Here is a 10,135-nt window from a genome sequence, read left to right as displayed (position 1 = left end):
AATTAATTGCAAGACTAAAGAATCATGGGGAGAAAGCCATGAGTTCCGTGCTTTGCTTTCTCCTCCTCTGGAATTCCGCTGCTCTCCTTGGTTTTGAACCTGCACTCCTTGGTAGGTGAACTTGGTCCTGGCTGGATTTCTTGTTGATCTTCTGGGGGAGGGTCCTGTTGTAGTGATTCTCAAGTGTCTTTGCCCCAGGCGGAATTGTACCACCCTTACCAGGGGCTGGGCTGACTAATCAGCTCGGGTTCGCTTTCAGGAGCTTTTGTTCCCTGAATGCTTTCCTTAGAGTTCCGGAGGACGGGAATGAAAATGGCGCCCTCCCAGTCTCCAGCCCGGAGGAGCCAAGAGCTCGGGCCCCACTCCTCAGTGCGTCCTCCGAGAATAGTGCCCAATTACTCCCGTCTCCCTGGCCTCCAGCCGCGCTCCGAGTTCACCGGTTCAACATAACCCCGAGCTGAGAGCTCACTCCTCGGCTCTGTCTCTGTAGCCGGCTTCCCCGTTCTAATACCTGCAAGCTCTGTGACACTCAGACACCCCCAATCCTTCTGTGACCCTGCGGGACCTGAGGCCAGGCTGACCCCACATGGGATTCACCCCGGTTTAGCTTCTGGAGTGATGTCCCTCAGTGGAACAGACTTTTAAAAGTCCTGATTTTGTGCTCTGTTGCTCTGCTGCTTGCTGGGAGCCGGCCCCTCCCCCCATGGTCTATCTTCCCGTCACTTTGGATTCACTTCTCCATCAGTCCTACCTTTCTCAGAAAGTGGTTGATTTTCTGTTTCTAGAATTGCTGTTCTTCTTCTCTTCAATCTCCCGTTGGATTTGTGGGTGTTTGCAATCCTTAGATAAGCTATCCTGCTGATCTCCTGCTACCTGAAGTAGTCTCAACCTGCTACTTCTCCGCCATCTTGACTGCTCCCAAATTACAATTTTTTTTGACCATTTAACATTGCCAACTGCAACTTGTAGAAATACATGTATTACTGTCCTTGCCAGAGCATTGGTATTATATTATAAAATATTTTGAAAACTTAATTACTTTAAAAGAGTACCACTTTTTTACTTAATTGACATATTGACTTATTTGGTGGATGAAATATTTTTGTATGTATTATCTATATTTTTCTTTTGTTCATTATTAATGTAGATTCATTTCTTTTAAAAATAAACATATTAAAATTAGATGTTTATATTTTTCACCCTGAAGATATCCTATGTGTGGCAAATACTTTTTCCAGTATGCTTTTTGCATTTTTACATCATTTATAAGTATGAAAATTTATGTGTTTAACCTGAGTAGCAACAGTTTCATGCTCATTCCTCCCAGATCTCAAGGGCATTTTTCTGAGTTAACCCCATTTGCCAGTTCTATTTTTATTTCCTCAGGCATTGACATCTAGATGTCTAGATAATTTGCTCATAATAATAAAAAAATTTTGTTAATTGAGTCCTTGATAAATGAAGAGTTTTCTAATTCATGCCTTCTTCTATTTCTATCTATATGTCCAGTTGGTTTATAAGCCCATCTTTACTTCTTCTACTGCTTTTTTTCTTTTAAGATTTATTTATTTATTTTGACAGAGAGAGAGGGAGAGATCACAAGTAGGCAGAGAGGCAGGCAGCGGGTGGGGGGAAGCAGTCTACCTGCTGAGCAGAGAGCTCGATGCAGGGCTCGATCCCAGGACCCTGAGATCATGACCTGAGCTGAAGGCAGAGGCTTAACCCACTGAGCCACCCAGGTACCCCCCTCTATTGCTTATTATTAGATCTTTAAATCATTTCCTTAAACCAATGGGTAATAAATATTTTTTGATCCCCTTGTAACTTTTAAGTGAATTTATCTAAGACTCTGTCATCTCATTCTCTTTCTCCAGTCTCTCATTCTATATTTTGCAGTCTTTATTAAGTTTCTTGCTTTATCTATATGTTGGTTCTAAAAAATGAAATAAATATTGATATGATTATGACTAGATAGAAAAAATTCACTATAAAGTCATGTAGTTTTCTATAATTACACCCCCTTTTCTATACTTTCAGTGTTGCAACTCCAGTGTCACGCAGAATATTCATCTTTGTTAAAACCTAGTGGGTGTCTAAAATTATAGTGTTTATTTTCTTTCATATTTACATCAGGCTTTTCTTGAATTGTAGTTTTCTCCTGCAGTTGCTAATTGCTTTTCTTTTGTTGTCTTGGGGAAAAATTAATACATGCTTTTTATTTTTTAATATATGCTTTTTATTCTACAGCTCTCATAATATTCATGTTTGCAATGCAATTCTATTTTTATTTTTACTATACCATTTCATTTGGTTTCTTTTTTAATTTCAATATACTTTATTTTTTTATTTACATTCAATTATCCAACTTATAGTGCATCATTAGTTTCAGATATAGTGTTCAATAATTTATCAGTTGCATATAACACACAGTGCTCATAATATCATGTGCCCTCCTAAATGCCCATCACCCAATTACCCCTTTGCCCTAGCCATCTCCCCTCTAGCAACCCTCATTTATTTCCTGTAGTTAAGAGTCTCTCTTGGTTTTTCTCCCTCTCTAATGACTTTCCATTTAGTTTTCCCTCCCTTCACCTGTGGTCCTCTGCTTTGTTTCTTATATTTCACATATGAGCGAAACAATATGATAATTGCCTTTCTCTGATTACTTATTTCACTCAGCACAATACCCTCCAGTTCCATCCACATTAATGTAAGTGGTAAATATTCATGGTTTCTGATTTATATATATATATATATATATATATATATATATATATACACACACACATACACACACACACAATACATATATACATACGTATATATACATATATACATATATATGTACTTATATACATATAAAATATAAATACATACATATATATATATACACACACAAAATTGAAATTCTACTTATGGGAATTTGTATCAATTAAATAATCTGATAAGTGCAAAGACATGGACTTAAGGATATACATCACAGCACTGTTTTTTAACAAATAAAATGAGATGTAACTGAAATGTCCACCAGTTTGAACCACGTACAGAGATGTTGGACATGTTTGGAAGGGAATTTTATGCAGTCATGATACACAAAGTGATAAACACATATACTTTAGACTAGATTTTATCTATCTAGCCATAATCATATCAATATTTTTTTATTTTAGTTTTAAAGATTTTATTTATTTATTTGACAGAGAGAGAGCTCACAAGTAGACAGAGAGGCAGACAGAGAGAGAGGAGGGGAAGCAGGCTCCCTGCTGAGCAGAGAGCCTGATGCAGGGCTTGATCCCAGGACCCTGAGATCATGACCTGAGCTGAAGGCAGAGGCTTTTAACCCACTGAGCCACCCAGGTACCCCAATCATATCAATATTTATTTCATTTTTTAGAACCAACATATAGATAAAGCAAGAAACTTAATAAAGAGTGCAAATACAGAATGAGAGACTGGAGAAAGAATGAGATGACAGAGTCTTGGATAATAACACATAAATAACATATATATATATATCTATATATATAGATATATAGATATATATATATATAATATCTTCTTTATCCATTCATCTGTAGATGGACATCTCAGCCTCTGTGGTCACCTAACCTTCAACAAAGCAGGAAAGAACATCCAATGGAAAAAAGACAGTCTCTTCTATAAATAGTACTGGAAAAATTGGACAGCCACATGTAAAAGAATGAAACTGGACCATTTTCTTACACCATAGACAAACTCAAAATGGATGAAAAACCTAAATGTGAGATGGAAATCCATCAACATTCTAGAGGATAGCACAGGCAGCAACCTCTTCGACCTCATTTGGAGCAACTTCTTGCTAAACATGTCTCCAAGGGAAGGGAAACAAAGGCAAAATGAACTATTAGGATTTCATCAAGATAAAAACTTTTGCACAGCAAAGGAAACAGTCAAAAAAACTAAAAGGCAACCTATGGAATGGGAGAAGATATTTGCAAATGACATATCAGATAAAGGGCTAGTATTCATATCTATAAAAGACTTATCAAACTCAACACCTAGAAAACAAATAATCCAGTCAAGAAATGGGCAGAAGACATGAATATACATTCCATTATATTTTTCTATTGAACACCAAAGTCTTCTTACCTTGTCTTGGACTGGCTTGGATTACAATTGGTCTGTGGTTTTCAGTTACAGTTGTTTGTTCTTCCTGAAGTTTATGATTGCCTGTTTTTTCTTCCCAGTGTTTCACACCTTTTTCAGATCTTATTTCTTCTAAAGTCTCCATCATAATAATTATTCTGTGGAGCATCTTTCTCTCAAGGCTTATCTTTTGCCCTACTGTAGATCTAAAGAGTTCAACTTAATCTTGGATATTTTACTGCTTCTTGTCTATTGTACTCATGCATTTTTTAAAATACATTATTCAATATGTATCTTCCTATGGAAGACACCGGGGTAGTGAGTTTTTTCATGAATAAAATGTCTTTGTTCTGCCTTCACATGTGATTGTTTAAATAAATTTATCTATTTCTAAAAGTGTGTTTTCTGTGCACATAATGCTTAAAAATTTTTTGTACTTAAACTGTTATTTTCCTCTATGGTAACTTCCACTGCTTTTATATTGAGTATGTAATTCTTAATCCTCCAAACAGATCAAAAGTCACTCAATTTCCTGTTATTTCATTTTCAGATTTAATATATTATTCTGAAATGTGGTATATAGTGTATGATAAAAAAAAGAAAAAGGGATCAAAGTTGACACATTTCTCTTTACCATTTGGTGAATAATCCATCTTTTCCCCTAATTTATTTGTGGTATGTCCTTTGGCATATTCTAAATATCAACTCCCTATATTTAAATATCAACAATATTAATTATGCTCAACCTGTATATTGATTTCTTTACCAGTACTAAATTATATAAATTATTAAAACCTTGTACTATGATTTAATATCTTGAAGAAAAATCTTTTCTTATACATTTTAACATTACTCTTATTTTTTTCTGATTGAAGATATTTATGTATCTTTCTACACATAAAATTGTCATTCTAAATGATAACCAGTAATTATAATCACTATGTTAAAAATTCTGTATATAAAAAGGAAGAAAATGAAGATCAATGTATGTATAGAGGCACAGAGGAAGCTATACATATTTATCACTTTGTGTATCATGACTGCATAAAATTCCCTTGCAAACATGTCCAACATCTCTGCATGTGGTTCAAAATGGTGGACATTTCAGTTACATCTCATTTTAGTTATTAAAAAACAGTGCCGTGATGTATATCCTTATGCACATGTCTTTGCACTTATCAGATTATTTAATTGATACAAATTCTCATAAGTAGAATTTCGATGTATGCCCATTTCATAATTGTGATATGTGGGTAATTATATATATATATATATATATATATATATATATATATATAATGTATTTTATTTATTTATTTGAGAAGGAGAGTGACAGAGCCAGCACAAGCAGAGTTTGGAGGGGAAGAGGCAGAGGGAGAAGCTGACTCCCCACTGAGCAGGGACCCCCAACACCCTGAGATCATGACCTATGCCAAAGACAGATGCTTAACAAACTGAGCCACCCAGGTGCCCCATATTGGTAGTTTCAAATAATAGTTTGTGAATTTATGTCAGAAACTCTAATAGTCTATTAAAAGACCTGATTTCCTCCATCATCATTATTATCATTATGTCATTATTATTATGTTTGGGAAATGGAAAATTTGCTTCTGTAGACAAAAATGATATCTTTATTATAATTTGTACCTATTTGATTGCTAATAATGATTATGGGTGATACGCATTTATTTTTAAATTACACGTTCATATTGTTTTTCTATTTCTATTAGACAGTAACTTTTTCTTAATGATGTGTAGAAGCAGCTTAGTTGACTGTCAAATATTACGCATTTTCCCAGTTTGTCATTTGTCTGTGAAACACACTGCCAGGTTTTTACTACAAATAATGTTTACATTTTTAAAATTAATTTTGTGGGGCTTTTTTTTTTTCTGGTTTTGCATCAGCATTAGAAAGGGTTTGACATGCATAAAATTTGTTTTATGTCCATCTCCATTTTCTTCTAGAACTTTTAATAATTCCATTTTCATATTTAATTTAGAAGTGAATATGGAATTTATTCAGGTATAAGGAATAAAGTAAGAATTTAACATTTTTCACAAATGACTAGTCATTTATCCTAATACTGTATATTCCCTCAGATCTGAAATATTATTTTAAAATTTGGTTCTGTTTCTGGATTCAATTCTGTTTTAGCAAACTATATTTCTACTTTTGTTCTAGTTTTTAAATTACATCAGGTTCTTAAAATATTTTAATGTTATTACCATTTGGCACGTTATGTTCCCATTAATAATTTATTTTTTAATTTGAGGGCTTTAAATTTAAGTCCTGTCTCTCAGAAGACCTCGATAGTTTGCTCTTTTTTTTCCCCCTTTGTCTTCCATTTGCATAGAAAACTTATTGGCCTCACATGAGTCTCCTGGACCTTGTGCTTTTTCTTAAGAGTTTGGGAACTTCATATTCCTGTAGACCAAGCCTCACATTCCAGCCCAACTTCCACAAAGCTTATATAGGGGATTATAGACTTTCAGTCAAATTAATATCTTTTCCCACTGATTCCAGTTATTACATTTACAGCTACTTCAGGAATCTCAAAAGGGAGGGATAGCCAATGCCAAGTTTGAATTTAAGCTTCCATCGCAAGTGTCCTGGTCAATCTTTGTAGTTTCCCAGACCACATCAACAACCATAATGTTGGGACATTGTGGTATGTCCCAAAGGAGTATGACAAAATACCACACAAAACCTCACTTTTACTTCCATAGTTATCCACATCATCATATGTTATTTTACTAAATGTTTCAATTATGAATATTTTCTAAATTTTATAAAATGCTTTAAATTATATCTATACCAATGATCCTATTTTTGTCTTTTAACATGTGTATGTGAGCAATTACATGATAGAGTTACTAATGCTGAAGCAACCATCCCTGCTTTTGTAGGATAAATCATGATTAGTTTATGATCTACTATCCTTTTGGTGCACTACTCTATTTAATTTATGGTCATATAAAATATATATAATTGTTATGTTTAAAATGAAATTGTTTATTAGTATCTAACTTATATCAATCAGATGTTCACATGTTTATTCATAAATGAGAAATAACAAATTTATAAATACCTATTGAGTGCATACTGTATGGTCAACAGTGTTTAACACTCAGGTTTCATCTGTGTCTTCATGTAGTTTACCCTCCAGTGGCCAGAGATACACAATAATCATGTTTAAAAAAGGGGAATGGGGGGAAAGGTAAAATAAATTCACACTGTGATTCAACAAGTAAAATAAAAATTGATTGAATTGGTAACAAGGGCCTGAAACAGCATTCTTCAAGGGCGTGTTCAGGGTAGGACCTTGAAAAATTGCCTTAGAACTTTAAGGATGAGAGGGATTCACACCCTAAGGAAGAATGTTCCAGGGAGAAGGCAAGAACAAAAGTCCCAGGAAATTTCTAGTTTTTTTTCTGATTTTTTTTAGATTTGGTAATGCTAGTATTTTTGAACAGTTGGGAGAAATTTTAGAATTTTCTGTTGTCTGGGATAGGTCCTGGATAATTTCAGTGAAATAAAGATTATTGATTAGTTAAAGGTTATTAATCAGAACATTTGCCAGAAAAATCCTAAAAACCTGGTTGCATCTGGTTTGGAATTTCTTTGATATCTTTTCTATTTATGTTTCTGGTTATTGGATAGCTCCTAGGTTTTCTACCATTTTAATATTTATGTAAAAAATCCTTATTTTCAAATTTATTTCCATCATATATAGAATATTTTCTCATGGTTTTTAATGTAACCTCTGTGACTGCTAGTTCTTTTTTTAATTACACTTGTCAAGTAATTTTCTTTATTTCCTCCAAAAATGTTTCTAGGGTTTGCTGTTTTCATTGTTCTTGTAGCTAATTGTCATCTTTTCACAGAGTATCAATCAGACTAAGAATCATCAGCTACTCCTTCTTCTACTTCTTAATTCCTTAAGTTATGTCTTTGGGTATTACCTTCTTGTCCTTTTTTTTTTTTTTTTTTTTTAAAGCATCTTAGATCAAATTTTTTAACTAATAAATTGTCTTCCCCATCAAAAACTCTCTTTGATGACATAAGTTTGGATACATAGTATTGCAGTAATCAAAGTCTTCTCCTTGATCCAATATTACATAATAAAAGGATCAAATATTTTTAAGTTTTCATGGCTCTTATTTCTATGTAACACATTGGAGCCACCAATTAACTTTTACTCATTTCTAGTTTGATTAGCCTTGTAGTTTGTAGAAGTTTCTTCCAGGTGTTAATAATAAGTAGATTTTTTTTTAGCTAAAGTTTTCAAAGTTTAAATAAATCTGTGTACTTTTACTTGTATCTATAATTATGCTCATAGGAATTTAGTAAGTTCCTTAGGAGGTAGTAGCCTGACATCACTTTATTTTTTTTATATGAGCAATCATCTGATTTATAAAAAGATGCAATAATATTTAAAGTGATACAAAATATCAATTTCAAGACAACATAAAAAAGTGAGTGTATTTAACATACTCAGCTCATAACAGAACAAATGGGTAAGAAGAATAATTCATGCCATATTTTGCCATATATTGCCAATATGAACTGGCAACAAAAAGTTGGTAAAGGAAGGCAGAGGAACTCTGTCTTTTAAGAATTAGAACTGAAGGGCTCCATAGTTATCTGGCATCTGCTCCATGTTGTACCTATGATTAGAAATATACGTGATGGGAACTCCAGGGATCTTCCTGATCCTTTGTTTAAGGTCCAGGTCAACTAACACTTGTGCCTAGTTACTCCCTGTATGAAGCAGTCATTGGCATAGGTTCCTTTGTGTGTGCATGGTCATTGTTCAAATCTTGGATCCTTGGCAATCTTTAGAGCCACTTGATACTTTTGCCCCAGTTTCTCAATTTCAGCCATTACACAGTCAGTTATACAAGGGATATACTTGGTATAAAGACAGTCCATCATTGACTGTACTAAGTCAAGTTTGGCCTTTAACAGAAAAGTTGATGAAGTTTGTATCAACCACGATGTGGTAAGGTGAGCCCAGCTGTGTGTTATATTGGAAGAATAAGCAGGAAGGGTGTTGGGAGACTTCTCTTTCCTTGAGTGCACTGGGATCTTTCTTTCCTTTCTTTTTAGGTTTTAATCTATCCTTCTCTTTAAACCTCTGATCTTGGAGACTAAGCATTCGCTTCATGGTTGCATACTTTCTTGCTTTCTTTTGCTTCCCCATGTTCACGTTGTACATTTGTTACTTCCAGAATCACTGCCTGATATCACTTTAATTCATTCATTCATTCCTTTACTTAACAGATATCTACTGAGTCCCTACCTTGCATAAGCTGTTGCCCCAAGAAATGAGGACAAAGCTACAGGTAAGAAAGAGAAGATCCTGCCTTTTTGTGTCATTATAAATGGAATTTATGACGTGGAAAAAGGGGTGCCTGGATGACTCAGTCACTTAAGGATCTGACTCTTGATTTCTCTTAGCTGTGGCTTAGGTCAGGATCTCAGGGTCATGAGATCGGGCCCCTGTGTGGGGATCTGGGGGTCATACTCAGCATAGAGTCTGCTTCTCCCTCTCCCTCCTCCTCTGTCCCTTCCCTCCATCTTACCTGCTGGCCTGGGCATGTGCACATGTGTATACATTTTCTCTCTCTCTCTCTCTCAAATAGAGAAGTAAAATATTGAAAAAAAGTGAACAAAAGTACACATACGGAGAAAGATATGAAATCATCTACAATGCTGTTCCTACAAAGATGATCAATTACCATGTTGGTATATTTATTTTCTCTTTTTCTTAATAAGATTTAAAATGAAATATTTGGTGAAGAGATTTTACTCCTCTTTTAAACATAACAAGCCAAATTCTGAAGGCAATCACATTAGAATTTAAGGGTCTTAGGTGGGTCAAGTAAGAATCCTACACCACTTGAACCAATGTCCTCTACCTTTTTGAAAACTGAAAATAAGCCAGGTTTTCTTTGTTGCATGCTTTCCACTAACTGTTGCTTAACAGAGAACATTTCAGAAGCCTCT

At 34.4% G+C, this 10,135-nt stretch overlaps 1 pseudogene; it reads right to left on the bottom strand.

Annotated features, from left to right (window-relative positions):
* Nucleotides 1–8,744: 8,744 nt before the first annotated feature.
* On the bottom strand, nt 8,745–9,329 carry LOC111158757 (annotated as a pseudogene).
* Nucleotides 9,330–10,135: the final 806 nt, after the last annotated feature.

The sequence above is a fragment of the Enhydra lutris genome, unplaced genomic scaffold (assembly GCF_002288905.1).
Source record: "Enhydra lutris kenyoni isolate GAN:26980312 unplaced genomic scaffold, ASM228890v2 scaffoldscaffold63, whole genome shotgun sequence".
NCBI lineage: Eukaryota > Metazoa > Chordata > Mammalia > Carnivora > Mustelidae > Enhydra > Enhydra lutris.
This window is presented reverse-complemented; position numbering and strand designations above follow the sequence as displayed.